Source organism: Vulpes lagopus, chromosome 5 (assembly GCF_018345385.1).
Source record: "Vulpes lagopus strain Blue_001 chromosome 5, ASM1834538v1, whole genome shotgun sequence".
Classification (NCBI taxonomy): Eukaryota; Metazoa; Chordata; class Mammalia; order Carnivora; family Canidae; genus Vulpes; species Vulpes lagopus.
The window spans coordinates 17,361,065-17,380,401 of NC_054828.1; the positions used below are offsets into that span (position 1 = coordinate 17,361,065).

A 19,337-nucleotide genomic window follows, 5' to 3' on the forward strand; every position below is an offset into this window, starting at 1 on the left:
AGAGAGAGAGAGGGGCAGAGACATAGGCAGAGGGAGAAGCAGGCTCCATGCACCGGGAGCCCGACGTGGGATGCGATCCCGGGTCTCCAGGATCGTGCCCTGGGCCAAAGGCAGGTGCTAAACCGCTGCGCCACCCAGGGATCCCCTCTTTCTTTCTTTCTTACTTTCTTTTTCCTCTTGTTTCACATGAACACATTTTCTGATAGATTCCTGAGAGCTTTTGCATGTTGTAAAAGTGCTTTTACATGAATAGGTTGAATGGATATAAAATTCTTTCTTTTAGAATTTTGAAGGCTTTGTTTGCTTCAATGCTTTTTAACTTCTTTTACCCATCAAGAATAACTGGTGCTGTTCTCACTGTAGATATCATTGTACATAAGTTCTTTTTATCTCCCGAGAAGCTTGAAAGATCTCTTTTTTTTTACCCCTTGTTATTAAATTGCAGGTTGATGGTCCCTGGTTTGGATATACTTTGTCTGTTTTGTTGAACATTGTTTGACCCTTTCAATCTAAAAATCCGTGTTCTTCAGTTCTAGGAAGAGTTTTGAATTATTTCTTTGATTCTTTCCCCCTTCTTTCTTCCTGGAATCTTATTTGATTCCTAAAGCTCTTGCATTTCTGATCTTATTCTCCTTTTTGTCTTTTTTTCTGGGAGATCTCTGTGCCTTTCTACATCTTTGTTGTGTGAGTGAAATTTCAGGAGACAGTAGGTTGAACATATATGCTCACCTTGCCATCTTTATGTGGGAAACTACCATTTTAAAAATTAAGGAAATCAACTTTATTTTAACATCTGACCGATATAATGCACATAATTTAAAAATTAAATAGTACTGAAATGTATTCTACCTTTCCAGTTACATTCTTCAGAGATACTCACTGAAATATTTTAGCTGTTTCTTCTTATGTGTATCTGCAAGTTTTAAAGTAACATGCCTTAAACTTTAGACTTTTGCTAATAAAAAGTGAGGATTTAAGGGATTATGTTAACACCCCATTTTTTCCATATAGTTATATCACAATTTTTTGTTAAATTTGCAGCCAGTGTTTGTGTGACTATGTAAACATCACGTACTACCGAGCCGGATAGTATAGTGTGATTGTATTTCCTTTTTGTGTACTTTATTTTTCTTGGGGTTAATAATTACATCTTTTTTCCTTTGCATCATTTTCCATAAACCCAATCTTTCCAACAGTTTCCACTTTTCTTTGGCTTCTTAGGCTTGGCTTCTTGCTAAACTCTGTAGGATTAGCACCTCCTACAGTGAGAAATTCTAACCTCATAAAAGATACATTCAAATAATTTTTTGACGAGAGAATATTTAAATTTGGCCTTCAAGACCAACACTGTTCTAAGTGCATGAAACATATCGATTCACTTAATTTCACAAAAGCTCTATGAGATTTGTTCTTTTCATGTAAATCTGTGATTTTCAAAGTGAAGGACATACAAAGCAATCCAATGTATACAGGAAAAAAAAGTTAGAACATCGTGTATTTTTTCCTCATTTGCTTAAAATGTCTATTTTCTTCTATTTTTATGATTGTCTTATAATAAACAGATTAGCACCGTGTTAAATAAGTAGGCTTAGGTATTTTATACTAGGACTAAATAACTTAAAACTTCTGGAAAGTAAAAGCATGGAGATGAGAAAGTACAGAGTTTGTGTTGGAAAGAGAAAGTAATTCATACCTTCATACCCAGAATATAAGTAGGAGGAGGGAGTAGATGAGAGAAGGTTAAGAAGGTACATTAGGGCCACATAGAAAGGGCTCAAGTGCCAGGCAAGGGAGACTGGAATCTACTCTTAAAATATCAAACACCCTATGACTTAATTGATATATATATATATATTTAAGATTTTATTTATTGGACAGAAATAGTAGGAGACAGCACAAGCAGGTGGGGAGAGGGAGAAGCATGCTCCCTGCTGAGGAAGGAACTGACGTGGGCCTGGATCCCTGGACCCTGAGATCATGGCCTGAGCCGAAGGCAGACACTCACCTGCCCTTAATTGATATTTTAAGCTTTTCTATAATGCTTTGTAGTACCTGAGAGTTTATTAAAGGTCACCTATCAAATCATCATTGATTCATCCAGTAAACCTTCATTCTACTAGATATAGAGATGGGTTTTAAATCCCAGGATGAATAAATTCAGACCCTATCTCTGGAGGGAAGACTACTACATGAACAGATAATTATATTGTAATGTAATATACAAATGCTGGGAATAGCTACATATAAGGTGCTTTCAGAGCTTGGAATAAAAAAGCAACTAACTCTACCTAGGGAGTAATATTTTTCTCCTGTGCAGTAGGGACAAAAGTTATTTCAAATGCTTTTTTGCCACTGGCTTCCTTTATTGCTGTATATGATACAGTCATTTATCTCTGTGTAAGTATTATGAAAAAGGTGCATTCTTCAGTCCCATGGGAAATTTCAGAGATTGTTGTCTGATCTGTTGATAAACATGCCATTTTTAGAGCATGTTTCTATTTGCAACTCCACCTCTTAGCCTCATGGATTGATTTTACATTTATGTTTATGGCTCTTTGTCAGCACACTATCACACATCATTTCACCTGAGTCAATAAGGATATAATTTTTCTGAACTTACAAAAATATTAGATTTCAGCCTATACTCAGAGAAATCCTACATGTCTTTTTCTATCCTCTGACTTAATTCTGACAAGTAAAGGTTGAAAAACTGGAGGTGAAGAAAGAGTAATATTAATCATCTGTATCTCAGTTACCTTCTTATAAGATGGGAGGAATAAGAGTACGTACCTCATAACTTATTTTTAAGATTAAATGAGTTAATTATAGAAAGCTTACTACATAGTAGATGCTATTTAAGTGTTAACTGATGCTGTCGTTATTAAAACTAGAAATGTAAGTGATGAGGCATTGATCTCTGATTACAATTGGAAAATATTTTTTAATCTTATAATGTTGATTGATTTTCTTATGTATCTTTTACAACTTTCATTTTTATGGGTTTTAGTTTTTACTATTTCCCCAAGAATCAGCTAATCTGCCAGACTAGATCTTTGCATGTACCATACATTGTATATTATTCCAGTGGAATAGCTTAGAGTCAGATTGTAAATGCTCAAATCAAACCATCATGTTCTGACACTAACATATGTGACACACATGTAAATACACACACACACACACACACACACACTTCTTTGGAAATTGAGATTTAGATAAAAGGCCTTCCCCTGCCTACTTCAATCAATTCAAAGATGGACAGAATGATGAAATAATTTCTAAAGACAAAGATTCCTTGACCACTTTAAGACTCACTTGGGTTAACACCCAGCTCTTATTCAAATATTTTAGTTCACCCTTCCCATCCCAAAACTCTATATTTTGATGGAATATTCAGTAATAAGGTTTTCTGATGCATGTTTATTTTCTTCACATTTAGATTTCCTACCTCCTGGAGGCTAGAGACCAAGCCCTTTTCCTTATGGTCTTCTACACAAGACATTATATAGTGGTTGTTTTTGAATTCTTGGTGTTTTACTTTCTTCCTAATATTATTTGATGAATACGCCACCCCACCCCCTCACCACCCAATTCCCCAGCCAACTAAATGAAGGAAATCTGTTTGAAAGAAACCTCATATTGGACTTATTATAATGACATACATAGTAACAATCATTTGTAGTATTTTTGCATTTACTCAGATATCAGCTCTTCCTGGAAGCCTTATTTGAATACTTGATTTGGTCTGAGTGCCCTTATTCTGTGCCCATAGTCCCCTGTGAATATCATTATTCTAGCTTTTCCATATTTTATCAACATCATCTGTTTATGTGTGTCTCACCCATTCTAGAGAAGGGATCTTTGACTTACTCATTTTTACTTTTTTACCTAGCCCCATCTCTAGTGCTCAGTTAGTTTTTGTTAAACTGAATGACTATATCTTTTTTTTCTTTTCTTTTCTTTCTTTTTTTTTTTTTTTTTCTGAGGGCCATTTCTTGCTGGAGCCTGGGATCACAGTAGGGTTTGGGGCTTTGCCCAGGGCTTGCTGGAGGTCTCAGAATCCATGCAAAGGAGCAGGCTGAGCTGGCTAGAGCCTAGGAGGTGGGAGTGGTTGGGGGCAGGGGCCGGGGGGCTACCTCTGAATGACTATATCTTGCCAGCCATGTCTCCTTCTTCACTGAAGGGAAGAGAAAAGTTTACAACTGTATTTAAACCCCATAAATGCCAGAAAAACTGAAAACTCTGAATTTTCTTCTCTTTGCTTTCAGTAAACACCAGGTTTCTCTCTTTCAAATGACTTAGGTATTGAGAATAAGAGGCATTGAGAAATAAAACATAAAACCTCCAAATTCTATCAACATTCAGCCAGAATTATAAGTTTTTTTTGAAATGTTTAGAAATGAAATGACTTGGTATCTAGAGAAAGGTAGGGGTATATAGATAAAACAGTATTGGTCATGAGGTGATCACTGGTGAAACTGAGTGATGGTACATAAGAATGGTATGGGTTCATTTATACTGTTCTGTGTATTTTTGAACTTCTGCATAATGAGTTTTAAAAATTAAGATTTTATTTAAGATGTTAACACAAGAATGTTTTATCTGTTTGTTTTAGAGAGAGGGTGGGAGAGAGGGAGAGGTAAAGAGTCTTAAGCAGGCTCCATGCCCAAAGCAGAGACCCACACAGAATTCAGTCTTACAACCCTGAGATCATGACCTGAGCCAAAATCAAGAGTCCCATGTTTAACTGAGCCACTCAGGCACCCCTAACACAAGAGTTTTTTCAGAGCACATTAACTTTCTAATTTTGGTCCTGTAGCTGACTATTTCTTATATCAAATGAAAAATAAAAAAAGTCAACTTCAATTTGAAGTGGTTTGGGACTTGCAATGGTCAAGTATCTTGTATCTTGTTTTGCCCTTGGCACACATTAACTACAATTTTTTAAAGCTATTCTTTAAATTTTAAAAATCCACTTAGATGTTACAAATTACATTATTTAGGCATTTATCATGTGTCTTGCAATTAGAAGGAATCTAATAAATGTGTTTTTGTTGTATGCAGTAAGGCCACCGAACTACAGTTGGTAGCTGTGATGGATTATACAACTTACTTGTGTTCTTGCCCAGGGCCCAAGAGCAGTCAGGATTCGTTGGAATATGTCAAGGCCAGAATAATCTATGAGAGACATTTATATTTCGTACATCACTGGTCATATTGCATTTTGAGTCTTTTTTTTTTTTTTTTCAGCAGTAAGGATAGGTTGGCACCAAGCTAACCATCCTGGACTACTCATTATATCTTTTGTGCCATCAGCCAATATTTATAAGACTGCTAGCCATGGCTAAGGATATAGCTGTTGGCTTTAGAACACAATTTTTTCATCTGTGTCACATTAGCCCATTGAACCCACAACTTTGATTTTATAGAACCAGAGAGCCCTTTCTTCCAGAAACTTAGAGATGATTGGGGTCTTTCTTTCTAAGTGATGATTTCCTCCCCTTCACATCTTACTTATTCAGATGCTTCCTTCACTGCGCAAAGCTTGTTAATTTGTGAAATCAAAAGCATAATATGGAATTCCAGGCTCTGATGAACCTCGTTGACTTTCCTTCTAAGATCTACTGAAGGGAATCCTGATACCTTCTTCAGAGTTTTCTGTCTCTAATTCTTTGTTTGCCTTATTCTCTATAGTCTTTTTCAAGGATATAGTATTTTGACAGCATAATAAACTTAAGAAGGTACAAAAGTAACTATCAATCAAATAAGCGGACTGGCAATTTCTTGAGCAGAAAGGGAACAAAGTACATTATGGCTTGTTTCCCTAATTAAAGTCTCTACTAAAAAATAAAAAAAATAAAGTCTCTACTAGTTTCCCTTTGTGTTTGAAATCCTAACTGCTTCCTTTGTCTATGAAAAGACAAAAGCATAAAGCTGGGATGACATACCCTACAAGAAGCAAAAAATAAGCACATATAGGGTATATTAATTTGTTTTGGTATAAAATCTTTTAATGGGAAGAAAAGAGACTTTTTAGTTCTAGATGCCTATTGAAGTCCCACAAAGTGGGCCACCTGGGTGGCTCAGCGGTTAAACACCTGCCTTCAGCCCACAGGGCATGCTCCTGGAGTCCCAAGATTGAGTCCCACATCAGGCTCCCTGCATGGAGCCTGCTTCTCTCTCTGCCTGTGTCTCTGCCTCTCTCTTTCTCTCTCAGTCTCTCATGAATAAATAAATAAAATATTTTAAAAAAAGAATTCCAACAAAGTGCTTGCTAATTGGTGTCAACTATGAATCAAAACCATTTCTAAATGAAATTTTTAATTCTCTATTTTAGGCACTGTTTTGTGCAGAAAATTAGGTCATTAAGAATGCTACTAAAATTTCAGCAGCACCAAATTCCATAAGAAAGTCATTGTGAAAGTTGGTTGTAGAAAACCTTTGCTCCTGGCTCTGTTGTTTCATGTGAGGGAGACAAAATATTTCCATTAAATGGTGTAACAACAGCAAGTTCTCAATATATAAAATTGAGAATTGTACATATCAGGATTTTTATCAAATCCATAATACATGCAGTCTTCCAAGCACTATGCTAGTCCCTGTACAAAGAAATAGAAGCACATTGTCCCTAGCCTTTACGATCTTCTCTCAGTCATGGGAGATTGGATTTATTAAGACTTCCCTGCATATAACAATAGAGTCTTCTTCTGTAACTTCACAATGAGATTTTTTTTTTTTTGCCAGTGCCTGGATTTTAATCTTTAAAAATACTTCAATAGATTTTTTTTAAGGGGAGGATCGGACTATCTATTATAGCTGACAAGAAACTTCAGTTAATACCAGTAAAGATGAAATTATTCTTAGCAAGATAGTAATTTTTATACTTTTTATTAATATGATTTTTAAAACAGAAGTCTCGTTAGTTTTTGTTACTACCTTTTCGTAGACAGTATATGGTTTTGAATTTTATACTTATGTGCAAATTGCACAGGTTCATAGTCTCAGAAGAATTGTGCTTAGCAAATCTCAAGCCCACTTTAAACGAGCAAATGTATGCCACTCGTAATAAAATGTATAATCAGGATATACTGATCAATGAATTTTCCCAGTAACAGTTTCTGTCTTATAAATAATAGTTCGTAGCCATTTTGAAATGTATGTTTGTTATCTGACCATGGCCACAACACAAATGGTGTAAATTAGGAGCAAGTGTCTTCCATTTCTTATCTGGTAGAACATGCTTGGGGTAGAAATATGGTCTACATACTTACTGAAAGAAACACTGACCCATCTTAGTTCTGTAGTCATGTTCACATGATTTAGTGCCATTTTAGCAATGAATAGAGACACAAAATTAATCTTTCCATAGAAGAAAAATATTTATAAGCCAGGCTACATGTAATCACAAATGTCACATACAAAGGATAAAGGAAAAGAGAGAAGATAAGATCCCAATGTGCAGAATATTGTAGAAAGATCAGAGATTTTTAGAGTCAGACAGGAGTTGGAATCTCTGCTCTGCTACTTATTTTGTCACTTTAATCATGTTTTGTAACCTCCTTGGCCTATTTTTTTTCCCTAACTCAGAGGATGGTAATGAGGGCTAAGCTAATGTATATAAATTACTTGGTGGAATTCCCAGGACCTAATAAGTTTTTCCAATGTTAGTGGCTGCAGTTTATCATCGTTATTGTCAGAGCCATCATTTCTTCCTTCCCCTCATTATTGAAGCTGGTTATTCAATGCCCTGAGGCCTTTTTTTTTTTTAAACCTCCTCACCATTCACCTTCCTTTTGACCCCTGTTCTTTATTGCAGTTCTCTTTTTTTTTTTGCTCTTCTGATGAATGCCCTAAGCTTTAGATAGCACCTTTTCGTTGCTTACCCTCATATTGTTGTCTTCAGTCTGGACTCCTTTTCTACCATCTCCAGTTACCTGTTGAAAGACATCTTTCCCAGGGACACCTGAGTGGCTCAGGGGTTGAGCTTCTGCCTTTCACCCAGGGTGTGATCCTGGAGACCCGGGATCAAGTCTCATGTCAGGCTCCCTGCATGGAGCCTGCTTCTCCCTCTGCCTGTGTCTCTGCCTCTCTCTCTCTCTCTCTCTCTCTCTCTCTCTCTCTCTGTGTGTGTGTGTGTGTGTGTGTGTGTGTGTGTGTCTCATGAATAAATAAATAAAATCTTAAAGAAAAAAAAGACATATTTCCCATATCAGTAAGAGTGCTAGGCAAGAAGCCACAAGGGGGAACAGTGAAAAGAGCAGTAGGCCAGGCTTAGGGCATACAAGCAAAAATCCCCTAAATGTCTCCAGCCTCAACTCCCAATGCTGTAGAGTCCTTCTAGGATGGGGAGAGCCTTACTCACTTAGACTTTATGTGATATGCACTGCAGTGCCCCAGATCCTAGCCATCACTGTCATCACCGTTAATCCTGCTACTTGTGAGTGCATGCAGTGGAACACGAAGACTCCAAGACTAGGAATAAGTATTTCTGGTCCCTTCTAACTCTGTGACTGGCTAAGTCACAGCACTGCTCTGTGGCTTAGATTCCTGACTTGTAACTTAGGGGTAAAGATACTAACACTAATGTGACCATATGATTTTCATCGAAACCAGGGCACTTTTGAGAGTGAAAGGGAGTTATTGATAATTAGAATGACAAACATAAACCATCACTATCCTGGGCAAACAAGGAAACACAGTGACCCTAGTTATCACTCAGATCCCCTCCTACATTCATGATATTTAATTTTGTGAATTCCCACTTCTCCAGTAAAGATGATTTGTTACAAAGCATTGTACACACTTAGTAATGTATATGCTAACATTAAAATAAGCTGGTAACTGCAGCTATTAATATGAAAATCGATAATTACTACTATAGTAATACTAAGTTAAATTGGCTTTTATGGGTTACCCAGAACCCAGGCAAAAATTGTATTCCTGAAAAAATGTATTCCAAGTCCAAACAGCTGATTTTTTTTCAAACAGCTAATTTTTAATGGTCTGTTGGGTTTTTTTAAAGATATTATTTATTCATGAGAGACACATTGAGAGAGAGGTAGAGACATAGGCAGAGGTTCTCTAGAAGCAGGCTCCCTGTGGGGAGCCTGATGCAGGACTCGATCCCAGGACTCCAGGATCACACCCTGGGTGAAAGGCAGACGCTCAACCACTGAGCCACCCAGGTGCCCCAGTGGGTCTGTTTTTTACCCAGAATTCTATGTTCACCTCTTTCTGCCATAATTTGGCTTATAGTGTTCAGTTATATCTCCCCTTGATCTTGTGAGAAGAAAAGAGTACTGGTCTTCCTGTGTATAAGCCAATACCTCTTCTTATCACTTAAGTTGTTCATTCTGAACATTTCCCATCTCTGACAGTTCCCTTTTTGAGTTTTGGTGATGTCAGCCACATTTTCAATCTTTAGAAAAGTTTCAAAAATGATAACAGCAAATATTTGTATTATATTTATTGTTATTATTATTATTATTATTATTATTATTATTATTATTATCTCTTCACTGTTAGGCACTTTACATACATGAACTCAGTGAGTACTCAACTCTGTGAGCTAAGTTATGCTATTCCCATTCTCAGACGAGGCAGTTGATGTAGAGAGTTGAGTGACTTGTCCGAATCCACACAGCAAGATAGAATCTACAGTCTACACTCCTAACCACTGTGTTTTACAAGAATAAGTTGACACTTTGTTGTGGTCTTAGAGGGTCATAGTTCTTAGGATGGCAATTTCTGAAGTCTTAAAGCAATCTTTTTTCTCTGGTTTTGTTACATCTTCCTATTTCTTCCAGCCAGGCATTTTGCATCAGAAAAGCATTCATTCCACAGAGTTTACACAGAATCTATATCTATTGAAGTCAGGTAGGAATCCAGTCAAGAACACAAATATGTCTTGAGTGTCTGGAGAGAAGGACAGAGTGCTATGGAATTTCAGTAGTGGGAGAAATTTTTCCTATGTGGGGAGGAAGATTTATAATGGATAAAATTTTATTTTGTAGAATCCATAGAAAACCCCAGCAGAAGGAAGTGGTAACATTAGGTAAATGAGAAAATTCGGTGCATTTACAGAAAATAGTAAGAAAATTTCTGGGGCATAGGTGCTTATGTAAGGAAGTGATGAAAAATCAGGTTGAAAATTATAATTTGTGGCAAGATCATGAGGGATCTTGATGACCAGAATGAAGAGTTTATTGTGTTTTATAAAATGATGCTTTTCAAACTTTGTTCCACTCCCAACAAACTTGAGAGATCTGATACATTCATTTGATGCACTGGAGTATATAGTATATAAGAGTTGGGCTCTGGTTTCCACCACTCATGCCCATGTCAGCTTAGGCAGGGTAACCTCTCAGGGACTGTGTTTTCTTGCCTGTAAAAAATTGGCTAAGAATAGACCGACTGTGTGGGTTGTTTTAAGGATAAAATGAGCTAATCCATATAAGGTGCTATTACTGTCTCACTATTTTAATATCATCTTCAGTAGCTGTAGTTTACTGGAGTAATGAGTCCCTTAGGGGATCAGTGAGGGGATCAGAACCTATGGAATCTAGCATCAAGAGTCCCTACCATTATTCTGATACCCCACTAATTCCTTGGAGTCATTATTCTCAATAAGAATGGTGGCAGTACCCCCATAACTGGAATCCCAGGATAATCACCCACTGAGAGAGTTAATTGGCTTAGCCTTAGGCAAGTTACTTAAGTTCTTGGGGACCTTATTCTTGCCTGTAAGATGAGGACGATGATTCTCCTCTGCATGGTAGTAATAATGTTTAATTGTGTGGCACATAGTAGGCCTTATTGAATGGTGTGCTCATATATTTTTTAAATTACCACACTAAAATCCTATTCCCAGATGGCATCTCAAAGGAAAGAGCTAAGCAACCAGGGGATATTATTTTATTTATTTATTTTTTAAAGTAGGCTTATGGCCAGAGTGGAGCCCAATGTGGGACTTGAACTTGCGACCCTGAGATTGAGACCTGAACTGAGACCAAGAGTCAGACACTTAACCAACTGAACCCACCCAGGTGCCCCAACCAGGGGATTTTAACAGGTTGGCTGACCTCATTCACATTCTTTTCTCTTCAAAATTTGAAATCACTAGATTTCAAATGGAAAATGAGAATCTCTTTATTTGTGTGTGCCTCTGTCTTTTAATTGGTTTCTGTCAGTTTGGGCTGAAGGAAGAGTCTGAAGAGGGGAGGATCAACAGTTCAAAAATTTTTTTCTCCCATAAAAACATCTGCTTTAGCTTCGGGAGGTGATGAATATGGTAACCTCAAGGTAGGCAGTTGAAACAGGTGAAGTTTTGAGATTCTTTTATAGCCTTGTGATTGTTTTTGTGATACAATATTACAATATTTGTACAATATAATACAATATTTATAATACAATAGTGTGATGACATTATAGGTTGTAGCGTCTGAAAGCGGGACACTTTTCTAAATCCATATTTATGATGAATTCTCTAGACAAGTATGCTCAGGCTCTAGGCTAGTCAGGCATGGAAGATGAAATGATTGTCTGCCTCACTGTAGACACAGCAAGCATGCTGGATCCCTGGATAGCAAGCCCATTGAGAAAAGGTGCTCTTTTCAGGCTTGTCAGTCCTGATGAAGATGAAGGTAGGGCCAGAGAAGCTGAGCCATCTTTTTCTAGCACTCTGGCTAGGAATATAACCAGCCGTGCTCTGAATCCTGCTGAGACTGCAGATATGACTTAGAGGACTTTTCATATCACCGTCAAAAAACAAAAAAAAATAAAAATATTTTAACAGAGCTCTGTAAAAGCATTTAATTGAAAAACATAAAAACCATTACTCAAGAAATTTGCCAGAATAATTCTTGGTTGATTGTGATCTCAGAATAGTCACCATAGAAATCCTGACCTGGGACACCTGGGTGGCTCAGCGGTTGAGCATCTGCCTTCGCCTCAGGGCGTGATCCTGGAGTCCCGGGACTGAGTCCCACATCGGGCTCCCTGCATGGAGCCTGCTTCTCCCTCTGCCTATGTCTCTGCTTCTCTCTCTGTGTGTCTCTCACGAATAAATAAAATTTAAAAGAAAGAAATCCTGACCTAATTGATTTTATTATTAAAATTTTTGAGTTTATTTAAAAAAATAAATATTTAGTACCATACCACTTTTTTTTTTTTAATTTAAAGCTAAATATCCATGTTAGTTCTAGTTGTATTGTTAAAAGGAATGTTTAAAGGATGTCAAAGAATGATGAGACCATCATTCGGTATCTAAAGTAAAGAGACAGAGTTGACTTTATTGCTCACTGTTGGGTGGGAGCTATGCTGGGGTCAGTCAGGAAGAATCTCTCCAGCCCAGCAAACTGCTGATCTTACATCAGATTTTAGGAAAGTGTGGGCTGAAGGATTGGCAGATGTCCAAAAGCATGAGTGAGTTGATGCCATCTGTACAAATATGGTTACTTGGTTGTGACTGTGTTTTGTTTGGTTGGCCCCAAACCGTGTATTTATTGGACTGAATCTGTTCCTAATTGGCTACTTTAGGAAGCAAGGACTATCACTGTTTGGCTGGCTTTTAAAGTATGTTCAATATATGTAAGTTGTTTATTGATTGAATGAGTTCAAAAGTAGTTCTGATAGCTTTTTGTTAATGTGGCTAAAAAATCATCAGTGTTTTCCTAGGAGAGGATGAATGAAGTTCTAAATTCTCAGTCTCCATTTTTGTTCTTCACTCAGCCAAAGCTGCAGGAGATCCCAAGGGATTGTCCAGACCTTCACCTAGGTTGCTGATTCTTCTTGAAAGCAGGGTTTCATTTGTGAAGATCTGCTTTTTAGTTTATATCAATCAGCATAATTTCATTTTTTTCCTTTGCATCATTTGCTGAAACATCTGCTGGGACAGTGGCTTTCAAATAATTTGAGGCTCTAGACAATAAGCCTCAAAGAACTGTGAGACAAACCAGAATAATGAGGAGTATTAGAAGAAGGGACTAGGGTATATTCACTAGCATTACCTAAGATTTTTCAGGCCTGACCCAGAAAATAAGTCTTAAACATTCTCCAAGTAACCAGATTACCTTTTCTTTTAGCTTAGATATAGATTGCTTTCTTTCACCTGTAATGTTGGCCAGGGTTAAATAACACAAGTGTTAGTAGTGGTTTTGGTTGGCCAAAAGAAAATTCAAAACCATTCTATTATCTGTAGCTGAAACTGTTATTTTGGTAGTCTTGTGTGGAAGCTGTGTACTTTGTATGGTCATCTTTGCTCTGAGAATCTTGAGTTAATAGTCAGCTTTCCATGAATCATTTTTCTGGAAGTGCTCTGAAGAACCTCTTTTAGGTTCTCAACTGGTATTACCTTCCAGCTCTGCTAAGATCCCTTCCATTTTTTTCCCAGAGGATGTTGCTAGTTTAGTTTTATCCAGGGATTATATTTTGTGTTGTTTTGTTTTTAATTGAATAATGGGGGTCTCTGGGTGGCTCAGCGATTTAGCACCTGCCTTCAGCCCAGGGCACCGTCCTGGGGTCCTAGGATCGAGTTCCACATTGGGCTCCCTGCGGGGAGCCTGCTTCTCCCTCTGCCTGTATGTCTGCCTCTCTCTCTCTGCCTCTCATGAATAAATAAATAAAATCTTTAAAAAATAATAATTGAATAATGGACATTCCTTTCAGACAGGGTTGTACCTGGACATGGATAAAAAGACCATGGATTATTTTATTCATCATCATAAACTCAGCACCAGCTTCTGCCTGATACAGCAAATAATAATCAAATAAGTATTCAGCTTTATAGTATTAGATTATTTTAGGCATTTCAGTCATGTTTCTTCATGCAGATTCTGATCTCATTGAAAGCAATAACTATGTTGTATTCTTTTCTAAATGATCCAGAAAGCTTTATCACAGTGTTTTCTATGTTAGGTATAAATAAATATTTGTTAAATTGGATTTGAGATGTGTTCAGTGTACTTTGAGTATTTGGGCAAATACTGACGCAGTTCCTCATTGTTTGAGCAGAAGAAGCCAGACACAAAAAGAATACATAATAAATTTATTGTAACATTTATATTAAGTATAGATAAAGGCACAAATAACAACAAAAGTAAATGAAGTTTGGTGACTAACTTGTGCCAGAAGAAGAATTGAAGACCCATAATTGATGAGCCACTATTCTTGGATACCTTACTCACAAGAAAAATATGAACTAATGTTTATCCTTTTAGCAGTACCCTGAGATGTGCGTAGTCTTCCTTACTTTCCAAGTGACAATCTGAGAGGCTGTAAGCTTAAAAGATTTACCTAGAGTAACAGAAGTAGTTAAGTAGTAGATGAAATTTGAACTTAGAGCTGTATTACTTACTCCAAAGTCTTTGTTCTCTCTACCTCATCACAAGTAAAAGGACTGAGAATTTAACTTGGTAATCTCATTATTTATTAGTGGATGATGATGGAAAGAGGCCCCAGACTCTAGGGTAGGGATCAGCAAACTTTTCCTGTAAAAGGCCAGATAGTCAACATTTTAGGCCTTGCAGATCACATGGTTTCTGTCACAGGTACTCAGCTCTGCTATGACAGCATAGCAACAGCCATTGACATCGTGTAAATAAATGAGCATAGCCACGTCCCAGCAAAGCTTTACTTATGGACACTGGAAATTAAATTTCCTATATGTTTATGTGTCAAAAAATACTATTCTTCCTTTGATTATCTTTAACCATTTGAAAAATATTAAAACCATTCTTAGTGTATGGGCCATACAGGTGGTAGGCCAGATTTGACCAGGAGTATAGTTTGCTGACCCCTGCTATAGGCCGTTGCTGCAAAGAAAACTCTATCAAAGTCTCTCTCTATATAATAGAATAATATATATATTATATATATATATTCAATTTATTTTTAAAATTAATTTTAGTGGTAGAATTTAATGATTCATCATTTGCACAAAACACCCAGTACCCTTATATGAAATATCTTCCTTAATGCCCATCACCCAGTTACCCCATCCCCCTACTCCCCTCACCTCCAGCAACCCTCAGTTTGTTTCCTAGAGTTCAGCATCTCTTATGGTTTGCCTCCCTCTCTGTTTTCATCTTATTTTCCTTTCCTTCCCCTTATTCACCTATTTTGTTTCTTAAATTACACATATGAATGAAATCATATGGTATTTGTCTTTCTCTGACTGATTTTGCTTAGCATAATACTCTCTAGTTCCATCTACCTCATTGCAAATGGCAAGATTTCATTCTTCTTGATAGCTGAATAATATTATATATATATATATATAATGGAATATTATACATATGTGTATATGTGTGTGTGTGTGTGTGTGTGTGTGTGTGTATACACACGTACCATGTCTTCTTTATCTGTTCATCTGTTAATGGATATTTGGGCTCTTTCCATAGTTTGGCTATTGTAGGCATTGTTGCTATAAACATTGGGGTGCGTGTGCCCCTTCTAATCACTATGTTTGTATCCTTTAGATAAAGCCCTAGTAGTGCAATAGCTGAGTTGTAGGGTACTCTTTTAAAAAAATTTTATTTATTTACTCATGAGAGAGAGAGAGACAGAGACACAGGCAGAGGGAGAAGCAGGCTCCATGCAGGGAGCCTGACGTGGGACTCAATCCTGGGTCTCCAGGATCAGGCCCTGGGCTGAAGGCAGCGCTAAACCCCTGAGCCACCCAGGCTGCCCCTAGGGTACTCTATTTTTAACTTCTTGAGAAACCTCTATACTGTTTTTAGAGTAGCTGCACCAGACTGCATTCCCACCAAGAGTATAAGAGGGTTCCCCTTTCTCTGCATCCTCACCAACATCTGTCATTTCCTGACTTGTTAATTTTAGCCATTTTGACTAACGTGAGCTGGTATCTCACTGTGGTTTTGATTTGTATTTCCCTGATACTGAGTGATATTGAGCATTTTTTCATGTGTCTGTTGGCCATTTGTATGTCTTCTTTGGACAAATGCCTTTTCATGTCTTCTGCCCATTTCTTGACTGGATTTTTTTGTTTGTTGGGGTATTGAGTTTGATAAGTTCTTTACAGATTTTGGATACTAGCCCTTTATCTGATAAGACATTTGCAAATATCTTCTTTTAGTCTTGTTGACTATTTCCTTTGCTGTGTAAAAGTTATCTTGATGAAGTCCCAGTAGTTCATTTTTGCTTTTGTTTCTCTTGCTATAGCTAAGGTCAAAGAGGTTGCTGCCTGTGTTCTCATCTAGAATTTTGATGGATTCTTGTCTCACATTTAGATCTTTCATCCATTTTGAGTCTATTTTTTGTATATGGTATAAGAAAGTAGTCCAGTTTCATTCTTCTGCATGTGGCTGTTCAATTTTCCCAACACCGTTTGTTGAAGAGACTTTTTTTTCCATTGCATATTCTTTTCTGCATTGTTAAAGATTAGTTGACCATAGAGTTGAGGGTCCATTTCTGGATTTTCTCTTCTGTTCCGTTCCTCTACGTGTCTATTTTTATGCCAGTATCATACTGTGTTGATGATTGCAGCTTTGTAATACAGCTTGAAGTTCAGAATTGTGATGCCACCAGCTTTGGTTTTGTTTTTCAACACTTCTTTGGTTATTCAGGGTCTTCTCTAGTTCTCTACAAATTTTAGGATGGTTTGTTCCAGCTCTATGAAAAATGCTGGTGGTATTTTGATAGGCATTGCATTGAATGTACAGATTGCTCTGGGTAGCATAGACTTTTAACAGTATTAGTTCTTCCAATCCTTGAGCAGGGAATGTTTTTCCCTTTCTGTTTGTCTTCCTCAATTTCTTTAGTAAGTGTTCTGTAGTTTTCAGAGTACAGATCCTTTATCTCTTTTGTTAGGCTTATTCCTAGGCAATTGTGAATGGGATCAATTTCTTTATTTCTCTTTCTTCTGCCTTATTGTTAGTGTATAGAAATGCAACTGATTTCTGTGCATTGATTTTATATCCTGCAAGAATCTTTATATATTTTTAGGAATTGCCTTTCTAAACAGATTTTAAAAGCTTAACAGATGTTTTTCAAACCTCTCCCTATGTGGTGCACATTGCTACTTAATACAAAGAGATGAACTTTTCAACAAAAGCAATTTGAAAGAAAATAACATTAAGGTTTAACTTACATGCAGTGAAATATACCCATGTAAAGTGTGTTAAGTTTGATGAGTTTTGAGATATGTGTACACCCCTGTAATAACCACCCCAGTCAACACATCGCAGTCAGTGTCCCTCCAATCCCTGGTTTTAGGCAATCACTGATCTATTCTCTATCACTATAAATTACATTTTCCTTTTATATAATTTCATATAAGTAAATCTAAATATGTACTCTTTGCCTCCTTTTACTTCACATGTATTTTTTGAAATTTATTAATAGTTGCATATAGTTAGTAATTTGCTCTGTTTTTGCTGCTTTGTTTTCTGTTGGATGACTATACCACGGTTGGTTTATCCATTCACCTGCTGGTAAACACTTGGTTTGCTTCCAGTTTGGGGCTATTATGAATGAAGCTGCTGTTAACATCTGTGTATAAATCTTTGTGGAGATATATGTTTTTGTTTCCTTTGGGTAAATACCTACGTGTGGAATTTCTGGCTCTTATGGGATAGGTATGTTTAACTTTATAAGAAGCTGCCAAGCTGTTTTCCAGTGTGATTATACTGTTCTGAAATCCTATTGGTACAAGAGTTCCTGTTGCTCCACATCCTTACCATCACTTAGTATTGTCAGTCTTTATGCCTTTAGCCATTTTAGTGGGTGTAAAGGTGGTAGTTCATGGTCATCATAATTCTGGTATTGAATATCTTTTCATGGATTTATTGGCCATTCACATTTTCTTTTGTGAAGTTCAATCTTATGTCCATTTTTAATAATGAATTGACTTATGGAGTCGTAAGAGTTCTTTATATTTCTGAATAGTCCTTTGTTATATACCTGCATTAAAAATATTATCTACCAGTCTATACATTGCTTCTTCATTTTTTAACCATATATTTTAACATCATACGTTTCAGTTTTAATAAAGTCAGTTTATCAGTTTTTTAGATAAACTAGTGCTTTTATCAGAAAAGCTACTGCTTTTCTTTGTCCTAAGAAACCATTGTCTATGCCTGGCTTGTGAGGGGTTTTTCCTGTTTTATTTGAGAAATCTTCTGGTTTTAACTTTTTTGGAGTTCTCTAATCCATTTTGACTTAATCTTTGTGAATTACAGATTAAGGTTCATATTTTTCCTTATGAATACCTGGTTGTTCCAGCACCATTTATTGGGAAAACTATCCTTACTCTCCTTGAATGACCTTAGTGTCTATCAGAAGTCAGTTTATTATGTATATGTGGGTCTATTTCTAAATTTTATTCTGTTCCACTGATGTTTATGTCTGTTCTTGTATAACTGTTTTCTTTTGAGCCCTCACATGTTTTTTTAAAGTTTTAGTCTCAAAAGAAATCATTTTCCATTCTTCTTAATTGCAAGCTCTCTTCTTTATGTGAGTCTCGGTTCATTTATAGGAGTATTTGATGTGCCAGATAACCAAAACTAATGTAGATGTTTTTCTCTGTTATTTCTGCCAAATCAATATCCTTTTATTCACTGCTCTTAACATAGAATTCTCAGTGTGCTAGTATTTCAACAGCAACAGTAATTATATTTATGAATCCTTATGTGATACTGTATCTCAAAGCTCAAAGCTTCTGGAAGTCCAAGTGGATTACATCTGGATTTTCACACTTGTCACTTCTCATGGCAGCTTTTTTCTAAGATGTGAATTAGACTAATTATACATGTTCCTTCCTTTTGTATATCTGACTCCATCATCCCCTGCTTTGCCCCATATTCTGTCTCTTACCAATAACTGTAGATCCTTTGATATCAAGAAAAGATTGATTTTCAAATCTCTCAGTTATTTCTTTGTTCTTTTTACTTCCTCCTGGTTAAATGGGTTGTCTTCTTTTCAGGGTTTACCTTCCTTATGTCAAAGAAGTTCAGAACTGTACTTCTGACACTTTTCATTTTACCTGAAGTTAAAATGTTTTCCAGGTAGTTCCATGTTCCAGCAGTATTTGTTACTCAGTTCCTGTAGACTTCAAAGTTATCCTTTTAAATATGTTTTCTGAGACCATCTGTCATCATTAAAGTAATAAACAAGGAAACGAATGGATTTCAGTACTGAGCTTAGGCAAGGAAGGGGTTTTGGTCATTCTTTCATGAGCATTTTTGTTTGTTTTCATTTGAGGTTTGTTTTGTATCATAAAGGCAACATACACTTATCATGGTAAAATGCCCATAATCCCCACACTCAAAGATCACCATCACAAATATTTTGGTGTGCTATTTAAAAAATATATTTTAAAA

At 36.6% G+C, this 19,337-nt stretch overlaps 1 protein-coding gene across 6 annotated transcripts in view; it reads left to right on the top strand.

The window, feature by feature from the left end:
• Positions 1 to 19,337, top strand: part of SLC41A2 (solute carrier family 41 member 2) — a 120,351-nt gene that overhangs the window by 86,225 nt on the left and 14,789 nt on the right. The gene's annotated exons all lie outside the window — the stretch shown is intronic.